The sequence below is a fragment of the Rhyacophila brunnea genome, unplaced genomic scaffold, assembly GCF_057557595.1.
Source record: "Rhyacophila brunnea isolate RB1 unplaced genomic scaffold, BYU_Rbru_1.0 scaffold_3, whole genome shotgun sequence".
NCBI classification, from domain to species: domain Eukaryota; kingdom Metazoa; phylum Arthropoda; class Insecta; order Trichoptera; family Rhyacophilidae; genus Rhyacophila; species Rhyacophila brunnea.
In genome coordinates, this window is record NW_028232965.1 from 10,849,359 (window position 1) to 10,862,836 (window position 13,478).

Here is a 13,478-nt window from a genome sequence, read left to right on the forward strand (position 1 = left end):
CAACATTTCCATCCTTTTCCTTTGAAGATCAACATTTACTTCACTATTTTATAAGGATATTATAATAGTTAACATCATTATACTTATCATATTATAATATGTATTATATTGCTCTCTTGGGAACTATGAAAGAGGTGTATCATGGGCATAAAAAACTATTCAACTCAGATTGACAGACACCACGCTCATATCAACATACGATACTTATCACATTTCGGTGGCTACACTCCTTAAATAGGTTTAGTTGGAAGCCGATAAATGAATAATTCAAAGCCAAAATCTGAATAAATCCATGGGGGTCAAAAGCCCCAGGCCGTGTCAGCAAATTCTCTGTAATTAAAACAACGCGATAATCAGCGAATTGCCCAATTTTTTCCAGATCACTTTATCTACGGTGAGCACATTCTGCAAGTTTGACATACGTCAGTGAGGGTCGACAACCCCAAGCCTTATCAGTAAAACGATGCGAGGTAACAGCAACGCGGCAGTCATCATATTACCCAATTGTGATCTACATCAATAATAGCCTGCCGTAATTTATCGAATATTCATTTTAATCCAATATGGCACTTTACCAACACGCTTCAGACGATGGTACTTACTATCAGAATACCTTGAACTGATCAGATCTCACCGAGTGTTACTTTGCAAGGTTAATTTTACACCAGCTGTTATTGTATTTATTTCTCAATAAATGAACGCTCACCTCAACTCATTCAAGTAACCTCCAAACCAGCCTCTTTTATCTCTCAACATCATGAAAAAAATTGAAACAATCAATTAGTTAATAATGACGCACTTTAATGACTATAGATTGTTTAGGTGTTATGTTTAGTTATATTGACGCATTATGAACACCATATATTGGGAAAAGGAGATCGTTGCAGAAAATGCATTGCAAAGGCGGTAATGAGAGGATTGACCATAAGATGGAATTTATTTCCATATTATCAGTATGCACCAACAAAGACTGTCTAGTCAAGAATTTAATTTTCTTTGTTTTTTTTTATCATATTGAGACTCTGACCATAAAATAAATATAAAGAAATAGCATTGATGCTTACAAAATTTTACCATTGGAAACGTATGATAACAATTCCATGGATGGTAAGGAGGGCGAAAAATACGACTCCAATTCTTTAGCCACATAGTCGGAATAAAAAACAATAATTTGGAGAAAAATATCGTCAAAGGAAACATTAAGGTCGCCCACACGATATTCCAACCAAGTATGGAACTATGGAATCTATGCTGATGGTGGAATGCAGGGATAACTGGATATTATTTGAGATGTGTAATGATTTACAACATTAAGATACACGAAAACGAATATTGCCATACCATTATTCTCTGATTAAATCATTTATTTTCACTGATATTTAATTAATTAGTGTTAGTGTCAAATTTCACATAAAAAGGGAATTCTTTTAGTAATCTCACACACTGCAAACATCTGATCTCTTTATATTTAATGTCATGAGAGTATTATTACCAATATAGTATAAAAGTTGTGTGGCTTATACCGAATTAGCTACGCAGAAAACTCAAAATAAATGTCATTTTTTGAAACGTAATACCTTATATTTAACCCATAATAAAGAACGATGAAACTACAATCAAATTTTACTCGTATAATTTTGTTTTTCTATTTATTTGTCTTGTCATTGGCAACCTGCTGCTATACAGGCGAATGAATTCTACTTTCATAATGTCTATTATGAAACTTGAAATACAATACGGTATTTTTTTCCAAGATCCTCTATGAGACTTTTGGGATGAAAGTTTTGAACGCAATATATTCACAGGGTGAGTTTTGAAAATTATCGCGAAGAGGGTTGGCTTTTTGACAGACGCCTGCGTCCCCTATACTCAAATTGAAGATGTTATGCAATCAAGATGAGAGAAGGTCGAATCTTTCAAATTTACATGTCACATTATATGATAATGAATATATAAGTGTCAAATAATAACTTGTTAGTCACCAAGTACGGGTATGTGTTCTAAACTCCTAATCATTATTAAAAGTTTATCTGAAATAATTATTAAATAAAAATGCTATATTAATTTACACTGGGTCTGCCTACACGTATCCATAAAAATAAAGTACTGAATTAGGTGCATGATATACCTACACGTAATATATTGTAACCCCTATCAAAAAAATAATTGAAAAAATCAATCACCGACCGGTATATGAAATTTATTTTACGGTGGATTTTCATATAGGTACATACATTATAATATATACTACAAAGTATAAGATATACGATACATACCCACACCAATATTTTTCAACGTGTTTTATCCTAATAAGAATGGGCCTCTACAGAGTGAAGGTTTGTATCAACAGATTTTCATTTTTACGAAAAATTGATGTAAGCCACTTGTTCAACCTATTGGGTCCATACTCTGACTTCAAACATAAATTGAAAAACAATATGTGTATTTGCCAGACACAAAATTCGAACCTGGGACTCACGACATTATAACCCGTTGCTTAAGCCGCTCTGCCATCGTGCCAATATATATATATATATATATATATATATATATATATATATATATATATATATATATATATATTATATACTATGACGATAATTTGATTACATATAAAATGTTAATTAATAAACTACGAACTTTCTAACTAAATATATGATACTTTATAGATAGATTTTCAGAAGTAGGTTTATTGCACAATTTTAAAGATAGTCTGCAAGATGGCCAAATAAAAGAAGTAGATATTACAAATCGCATTACAAAAAATGAACTCTACCTACATTAGAATAATAATGGTTAATTTCGTCTTATTCTGCTAGCATGGTTAAATATTTTGTAAGCTTTTAATAAAATATAAATATTACCACCCCTATATATTTATTGAATACGCTGACTGTCTCCCACACTTCCTGCTCATGAGATCTTTGGGGAGTATAATGGGGGTCTAAACTCAACAGTCAGATGTTCTCGTGCGCGTAAGTGTCTTCTGTAACCGTGTACTTTACTGAAATAAAACAGTTTAGAGTTGAGATTGTTGATTCTACGGAGGAATTGGAATTATTCCCATACGACCCATAAAATTTTTCGAATGTCTCAATGTTGGCCTTGGTTGATTTCAAGTCAGCGTGTTGAATTGGGCCTGTATGAGGACGGACATTCTGGAGATTTTGTATTTTTGCCATGACCGTCGTTGAGTCATAAACAAAATCGAACTTTAAAGTTTTGGTCCATGACGGCTGGCTTTCCCATTTCTATCTTATTATTATATTCTGTGCTTCCCACCCATGTTTTATTAAACGAAAAATTTGTAGCTTAGCTGCGAAGGGACATTTTGTCAAGACAGTTGTTAGGTTTTGCAATCTCGATATTATATTTTTTTATAATAATTATCAATGGCTATGATAGGCTATTTATATTAGTTGTATGAAAAAGAGTATCAATTTACTCAGCTTCATACAGCGCAACGAAAGAAAGCCATATAAATTATTTTATTGTGTAGATAGAATAAAGCGAAAATGTCCAATCATTTTCTCCCTTTGTCCAAACGTATATTATATGATATGAGTGTAATACTCCCAACTATCATTTCGTTTCTTAATACTTTCCCACGGTTAAAAGTAGAAGGAATCCAACCCCCACACATCCGTACACGATAAAAATCCCGCTGTGAAATGGCATGAAAAATAACCATCCCTCCTTTGCTCCTTATTTATCAGCATTTCTTTGTTCGTCGTGGTTTGTCGGGGGTGGGGGATTTCATGTAACTTTTTTGGATTTCTCCTCCACCGAGATTTTCTACTATAAAAATTCTCCTGGGCAGATGTGTGTAATGTGACTCCAGAGAAGGAAAAGCGACACTATTAAAGAGTTACGCCCGTTTGTTTTGTAAATAATTTCATACATTTTCATTATTTTAAAAATGCTGACGTTTAAAAACTTTTAATGGTATACTCAAATAACAAATAAAATGCAACACACTTTGAACTCGGAATAAAACTTAGTTTAAGTTATGACACAAATGTAATGTTATAATTACTTTAATATTTGAATATGATAAAGTAAAACAAAATAAACTATATAGATGCATTGGTACTCACATAAATATATGTCTTGTAGTGTATATATTATTATACTACATTGAACTTACGAACCCATAAAGTTATAACGGACAGAAACTTTACAAGAAAGTAAAGTTGGGACAATGAAAATTCAATACAACCTAACTCCACACATAATAATAATATACTATTTTCATCAAAATGTCCTTTACGCCTTTTTTCTAAGCAGTATCAATATTATCAATTATTATTGTACAGTATATTATTATAAATATTTTATGAATGTTAACTGTAAATTCATAGTGAAATGATTAGTGAATGAAATGATGACCGTATTAATTAAAATATAACATAATAAAGCAGGTTTTTATTTTATAAGATATAACTTGATAGGTAATAATATATTATACACATGATTTTGTATATTATGTACATTATTCAACGAGTTTGGGATTTACGTTCAAAGTATTGAAGAAGATTGATTATAAGTATGTATTATTAAATGTTAACATTCTTATAGTTAGCCATAAATTGAGATTCGTAAGACGAATATCCATGATAATCGTTTCTAATATCTTTGCGAGAAGAAAATAGAGTTCGGCCAATTTATTACTTCAAAGAGCGCCGAAGTACTTGATTCACTTTTAATACGACAAAGATCAACTTTCACGCAATTTATGCTAAACATTATAATTTAAGCGGTCGGCTATCGCAGCTCCGCGCGAGGCAATTTGTCGCTTACGACCCCGCCTGAAAGTTCGCGCGGCCACAAAAAGCTCCCGCCAGTTACTCTCGAAGGCAGCCGTCGAAAGTTGCCCGAGCTTTGAGCGCTTTTGGAGGCCCACGTAATTGGATTTGCGAGGCAAAAACCGCCAACATCGCGACCTCCAATATCCGGAATTTTCCAATCGGCGAGGGCGACTCTGTCCTCTATCCGACGTCGATCGAAAGTCAAATCTAACAAACGTGCTTCTTTCGTCAATGACTGAAATAAAATTAGAAAATGTACACAAACTTAATTAATTCAGTCGCAAATTTTAAATTATATATAAAAACATCAGTTGGTAAACAACAGTTTACCACACTATCAAAACTTCAATAAATCTATAAAAAAAAATATTATAAATAATGAATAATCAATGTCAAAATATTAATAATAGTAATCTATTGTTCTAGATGGTGGTTGCATTGTTATTGAATTAATGTTGGATTAACAAGATAAACATTAATTTAATGCTATTTTCAATCTACAAATTATACATACTGTATACAATATAAATTAAATAAAATCATATGAATTAATTTTTATTCATACTAACTTATCATTCTTCTTACTCGTTGTTACATTCCAGAGTGTATTTTGGCCTAGTCCACAATTATGTTCCTTTTCCGATCCTCATCTACAGTCAACTCATCCTTTTCATAGTCTGCCTCTAGTTCACTTCCGTTGGGGCATCCATCTGGTAAAGAACTTTAGTGTTTCGTCTTCTAGCACTCTTTTAACATCTGCCCTGGCAATTTTATAATATTTCAAAAATTTTCTTAGTTAATTTCTCATTTTTATTCTGGTTAGGTACCTTGGTTTTGGATATCAAAAGTTTGCTTCTTCGATCCAGTATTTTTGAACTCAACAATTGCACATAAGTGTCTACACATCAGGTGGCCATTAGATATAATTAGCATGTTATTTAAATGTGGTAATTAAATATGAGTTAAAAGGTCCGCAGTGAATAATGTGTATGTGGTATCATGAATATAAACAAAATAACACATATTTTATCGAAATAATTAGCATAATATTATGTCATTATGAAACCATTCAAGGATAATCAAAAATAGAAGTTGTGAACCTGAAAACATACAAATAGAGATGGCAAAAACAACTTTGAATCATGGCCATACAGTTTACTATGTATAGAATAATGAGAGAAAAATTAGACATACTAAAGAACGTCTAATATGATCGCTAGTTTCATCCATATATTCTGTGGAAACATGGACAATAAAGACAAGGGAAGACGGGTGGATGCATGAGGTATTTCATAGAATACCAAGCGCAAAAAGGCATATATCTTTAAATAGCTGTATAACCAATAACCATTCGGTTGTGTTGGCATTATTACTTGGAGGAGTGTTGACAACCTGGAGAGTATAGTGGCCACAGGAAAAAAGGACAAAAAGAGTGATCGGATAAAAGACTCCACGGACTCGTTTCTACTTAATTTCCTTCAAATCAAAGTAGTAGAGGATCGTTGAAAGTAACGGAGCCATACCAATGACATTAATATGGACGAAGCATCTGGAAAAAAATTGACACTCAATTTTTTTTCGGGTCTGCCGAATGGCATAATCTGTTCTAACGCCATTACAATAAAGATGACATTGCTATAAATTCCCGATGCTTTTTGTCCGGTCTGCCGAATAGTTCGGTTCGAATGGGTTGGCTCAAATGAACATTGACACTAGAAACACTGTTCTAACACCATTACAATAAAGGTGATATTGCTATAAATTCCCAATGCGTAATATCGCATAATGGAAATTGCGTGACGTCTACCTATACATGTGCGAATGTCGCTATGCGCGAATTTACTTGCTAGCTAGCATTGATTGCGTTGTCCATTAATAATGTCATTGAGCCATACAGATAACAACTATAAAGAATAAACCAATCAGATAAGTTGATTTTTAATCTAAAGTATTATTTATATAATTTGAATATCCCTATTAAGACGTATAATACAATTTTGATTATAAGTAGGGGTAATAAGTAGTCTGTTATTTAAAATTCTTTGTAGTCTATTTAAAATAATTTAAAGCTCTCGCTTTTTATAATATCGAATAGCTTTAATAATGAAGTAAAATTATTAGGAAATAATAAGTGGGAACTTTATAAAGTTGACGTTGAATAAACAGCTTTCAGTGTTGTCATGCTAAATGATTTTGGAAAAAACAGTCACTTAGCAACCCACTGATTTTATAATAACTTCCAATACAATAAATTATGTACATATTTAATTTAATACAATATGTAAGACGGGCTGTTTGGTTTGTGAAAAATAGCTGAAACTAAATAACTAATATTTAATGTAGTACTATTAGTCGTATATATTATTACAAATGTTTATTTTATTAATACTATTTTATTGGGTTAGTTTTAAATCGTAATATTATTATGTTATATTGTTGGAATTAGCCGAAAATGATTTGAACAATCTACGCATGTACCATATTTTTGAGTTATATAATATAAAAAACCATGAAATCGATATAATCACAACCAAGGGAGTCCATAAACCACCGGTACAAAACTTAACTTGCCCTTACTCACATTTGCCGTGGTCATCTCTCAAGATGACTTCGAATTCTTACGTAAATATAATGTAGGAATTTATAATCGTGATTTGTTTTCAGTAAATTGTAGTTATACATCAAACTATTTGTCTATGGTCTGGTAATGTTAATAAAATATTAAGTTATCTATAAGTTTTTTTATTCAGCGAAATATCAATCATTCATTACAACATTTAAATATTTTTTTCGATATTACGAGTATTTTATCGTTAAACATAAGAGTTTTCTGAATTTCATATATGTTAAAATAATAAAATTTTTGTGTTCAAAATTTTCAATTATTGTTTCTGAATATATAAAGAATACATCTAGCTTTACTATGGCGTATAATGTACGGATACCTTCTACGAATTTAGCAGATAAATGTATGTGAATTTATCGTTAGGTTTTTCCTCTTTGAGGTTAAAGCAAACCCATAATACTAAAACGGTATGGGGTCCTGGGCCCTCGCAAGATCCCCCGCGGCTACAAATAATAATAATCACACAAAACACAAAATCCTCTGTTAACAACGGAAGAAAACAAACAACCCCGTGGAACCGACCCCGAATAAATGATTTCAATTTGAAGATTTAATGGAATAATTGGTTTTTTATTGTCTTTATGAAAAATACGTTATAATGTTATTGTTTCTAATAATTATGATATAAAATAATCTTACGTTATTCAAATGTGCATATATTCAGTATTGAATAATAAAAACTGTTTAATAATAATTGCTGATCCTGTCGACGCGCGCTAATTTTTAATAATAATTAATTATTAACTATGACAAAAATTAATTTTAATTAATTTTGAGCATTGTTAAATAACCATAGGAAGATAGAACTGATTGATCTAGAGATGTTGGCAATACAAATATGAGATATTATTGACACTTTATAATATTAGAACAAGCATTGGAATAGCAAAAAGTACAGTTCTTAGAATAAGACGGCTTCTTAGCAATATAGGCCTGAACCTAAATATGCGACAACATAAAACCATATTAAGGTTTGCTATTTATCTAAATTATTTTGTATAGCATTGACTTTAAAATGGGGAATTATTACGGCTATATGAAACCATAAAGCCGTAACTCGTTAGATGTAGCAATCCTCAAATTTTCGTAAACTGACAGAATAACTAATGGTAATATCCTCAAACGTATAGAAAATAACTGAGAAGCTATTCACAATATCTAAATAAATATATAGAGAAGAAAAATAGTTGGAATCTTCTAATATTGTGAAGCTGAAGATATTGAAGTTTTCTTTCTATTTTTTGTAAAAAGAATTCATTGCATTCCATAAACAAAATGAAAACATAATATAACTAAGTATTTTTTCTCATTTTTAAATAAAATCATTAATGAAACCAATTAATATTTTCGTTAAAAATACTCCTGACCTTTCATTCGGTTTCATAGAGTTTTTCTTCTCGTTTCACAAAAGAGAACTGAAAAATATTAATCTTTACGTCTGCAGAATTAAGAAAAGATTTTTCGAAAGCAATTTCTGTGAAAATCAAATGCACGTTTAAGTGTAGCACTTAAACAGAAAAGAAATGAATTTTCACTGTGAGTCTCGGAAAAATTGGTATTCAAGTCTTGAAGCAAAGGATACGATAAAATTTTAACGTCATATCATTTACAAATGATCTCTTGCCTGCGGTTCTTTATTAATCATGGCACTGTATGATTCAATATTTTTATTTTCGTTTTTTTTTCATTTAATTACGTACGTATAGGAATTGACGATCTGCGGTTTTTACAAAAAACGTCAAGCATATGGATAGATTTCTATCATCATTTCTACACTACACGATTCTGGAACCACGCATGCACATGGATAAATCGAAGGTTTTTGAAGCCAAATAAAATTCAATGCAGTTTAGTTTATTCACTTATTGTGGCACACAGTTACTGATAGAAATATTATAAATCGGATTTTGTCTTCGATTTTGTCAATTCCGACCATCGTGATAATTTATAAAGAATAGGTCATCAAATTGATATATATTTTGTTGGGTTAATTTTTTAAGGTAAAATTTTCAGTTGTACTTATAAATTGTATTTCTTGATATTTCTTTGTTTTTGCTGAAATATTTGTCTCACGAAATGTTGATTTATACAATAAATATTTTCCTCCTAAATAATCCACAAAAAAGGACGTTTTGCATAATATGCATAGCACTATTTTCCAGGAAGTGCTACTACAACGATCTTGGAAAACAACCGGTGATTTTAAATGTTCAGACATATTTTTAAAAATAGTGTTAGAAATGTACATTCAATTAAAGAATATCGTAATATTACCTAAATTGATTCTAAATTTAAATTTAAAATTCAAATTCAAAATCTGTTCTTCACATTTATTCCTACCCCATAGTTTGGTAACCGTTTCAGATATAATGAATAATATCCTTTTTAGAGATGGGTTTTTTTCTGATTTGTTCAACTTTTATTTGAAATATTTATCAATATTTTCATCTGTTCCTGAGCTGTAGCTGAGAAACTGAAAATCATCCGCCATTTTTCAAGATGACGGCCGTAGCCGTAGCACATCATGTACGAGTATTGATTTTTGATATGTATGTACCTATGTATGAATTATTTCCAGGTAAAATCCTTGGGATAATATATTGTTAATACCTTAATTCAAAAACTTCAAATGGTGAGCGTAATAAATATTAACTAAATTTTAAATAGCACCTGAGTTGTGTGTTCCTAAAAAATATCCGCGAGATTAGTGAGTGCATCGGTATCTTAACTCAATGGGTTCAAATCCCATGAGCGCAACATTCTTACATCATTGTGCATTATATATTTAATTTAAAAATAGTTAGTACTTAATATAATATATTAATATAATATTTTACTTATTCGCCTCACAGCATCACGAAAAACTAATAAAATAAATGTTTTTATTTATTCGAAATAACGTATTTTTTTGCCTTATCATTCCAAAAATAAATTTAATTGAGAGAAGTAAAAGGTTTATAAATTAATTTCTGTGAAAGGACAAATATTTTAATCCTGCGGCGTAACCTGAGTTGCAATCACCACCTCATTAGGAAAGGTTAAATAAACCAAATATTTTGAACAGCAAAATTTATGTAAATTCGCGTCTACAAAGTTTTTCGGGTAAAGGTTTTCTTTATGGAACCTAATTCCAAGAAGCAGAGTAATTTTTCTTGACATTCTTTTAAAATGTGGTCAATTCTAAGTAGGTAGTTACAAAAGTCATTGAAAGCTCTCAGAAAATCCCAAGTGCTCAACAATATATATCCATCCGTGGGTTAATATAATTCAAAAGCGGAGAATTATAATATTACACCGCATATTTTTGTCACTATGTTCTGAATATTTTTTTAAATATATTTTCAACATTTTGTATTAAATATGATCTATAAAAATTAAGAAAGTATAACTATTACTACATTTTTCACTAATGCCTTGATTACACGTAACGAGTATAGTGACGAAACAGTGTTCTCGGCAGAGTTCCCGGTTGGTATTAACATAATATCAAGCGTTCGGCCTAGTAGGATGGCAAGACAGTCACTCGGTCGCTTTTCTATTTACTAAACCGAGTGCCCAACCCCCCACTCTACCAGCACTGACTCGCTAGCCTGCTCGGCATGTTTAAACACACACTCGGTGCGTATTCGCTACTCGTATCTTTGTATCATTGGAGTAATATTTTTTAACAATTTATTAAAACATTTTACATCCCTTCTCAGAACCGCTCTAAATTTGTCAGGGTCTTCTAACTCCAATTCACTAAAAAAAGTGTATGTTGCACCACGATCTGGTCTCCTTAAAATCCACTGTCTCGCCCAAAGACGTTTATCTTCTTCGCGCAATAATTCATTCAATTCTTCAGGAGTGGTATAAGCAGCTCAGTATATTTTTAATGTACGTTTTACGATCCATGTTTCGGTACGCAAAACTAGCCTGCTTTTTGATCAAAAGTGAACTGACTCGCCAAAAAAGTCGAAAAGAGAAAAATACGTATAAACACTCTCCCGCCCACACCACTCTCTCGGCCTAGTTACATGTTGCTGTCTCGCCACTGTACTCGTTACGTGTAATCAAGACATAAGTTAGATTAAAGAAAAATGGGAAACTCATTATAAAATTGCAATCAAAATATATTACGCTATATTCATAACTGTATAACGTCCTTAGTTAGATTAATTTGAAAGTAAAGCAATGTAAAATGTTTCTACTCACTTTTCATTTTCTGGTAATTCGATAAAAAAGGGTAGCAGAGTGATATTCTTGTAGATGGGTCCAAACTCCCCCGCTGTGAAGGCGGCCGATACATTAGCCAGCGTCTTGTTAAAAGCCTTCAGGATGACTTGGTTACTCGCCGGAACAGCAATTCCAAAATAAACATCCAACCTACCGCCGTCTTGAAGCAATCTACTGCCGATTCTTCCTGTCCCCGTGCCGAGGTAGCTCGACCGTGCCATTCTGACAATGCCGCCATTTTGATTTGCACTCGCATTCCGTATTCGAAAATCGAACTCGGTCGAATTTGGGCGGTCGATGTTCGCGACACCGTTCTGGCTACAAAGCGATACGCTCAAAATAATAAACACAGTTTTTATTATTCTCGAAGTGTTGTGAGATGAATCAGGAAAATTCATTTTAATCATTTGTTTTTATTTTGGTGAGGATCGAACGACAATAAAAACGCGGCGGGAGGGATGTGAGAGTTGTGAGCAGGGATAGGTGGAGAAATAAAAATGTCAATTTGTGACGATTACATGTTAAATGGCGACCAGTTTGGGGGTTTTCCATTCATTCTGTATCTGGTTTGTATCTGTGCTTGTAACCAGGCGCTTCAAATGCTTCGGATTGACGAATCTCATTATTCTGTGCTGGTCTTCTATATTCATCAATATTTCTTTCATTTTGTGCGAGTTCCATCAGAAAAAAACTTCCTTCTTAATTTACACGAAAATCAATGCTTTTTTGATAGATTCAATTTTTAATAGAACATTATTGCTTTTACTTACATATTTTTATTAGCCAGCTATTACTATTTCATAACTATTTTCTGGGCAGTTTTTGATATTTTTGTGATTTAATGAAAAAAATCTGGCATTTTAAAAACATAATTGATACGAAATTATTATCAACAAAAATAAGGCGGATCGTTCTACTGTAGGTATATAATTTGGTGTTTTAATTATGTATTAGCTATATATTATTTATTGGCTAAGTTTGCAATTATTTTTTAAAATAGATTTAATTTTTATTTACAGATGTCTAATAATTATCAATTTGTTTTACATTTGTACATATGAAATCGTCTAAAATTATTATGAATATTACGTAAATTTTATAATAACATTTATAGTTAACTATTTACATTTCAATAACACTGAAAAATAAATTATTTTTTACAATCAACTGGACGTCTCTTCTGTTTCACGTAATTTAAAATAAATTGATTAATTTTTAATTATTTATATCTTTTTAATTAGTATTTTAATGGTTTCCTCTTTTTACGTCCACCATTCCTATCCACCAGTATCTTCCGCACAATCCAGAGTATCTGTAAGAAAATAAGAAATTATTATTAAAATCGTTAGTTCAGTCTAAAATTTAAATGGCTTAATGAAAAAATAATAATAATTATATCTTATATCTTAAGAAACAAATAAAATTTCTTTAGTAATGATAACCAGTAAATTAATATAAACACTTCTTTCTATAAAATAATATGATATACCAATATATTGTATGTGTATGCATGTATTTTAGCTTATCTGGAAACTTGTATGTATGCAGTTCGCCGTGAAATGTTGTATTGGAAATATATGGCCGTACCTATATTAAAGATCGTCCAACGTCTTTGGGTCGTATACTACTGATTCATTCTAATCCATGTCTAAATCTTGTCGGTTTACACTTTACAGGAAACCAGTAGCAAACAATTTTTGAAATTAGCCGATATACTGGATTATTTGGCCGATATACTGGGTTAGGTTAGGTTATCATTCTTTAATTCATGAATTTTGCCATAATCAGCTATGAAAATCGAATTAATGTTGAACATTGAATCTAATAAA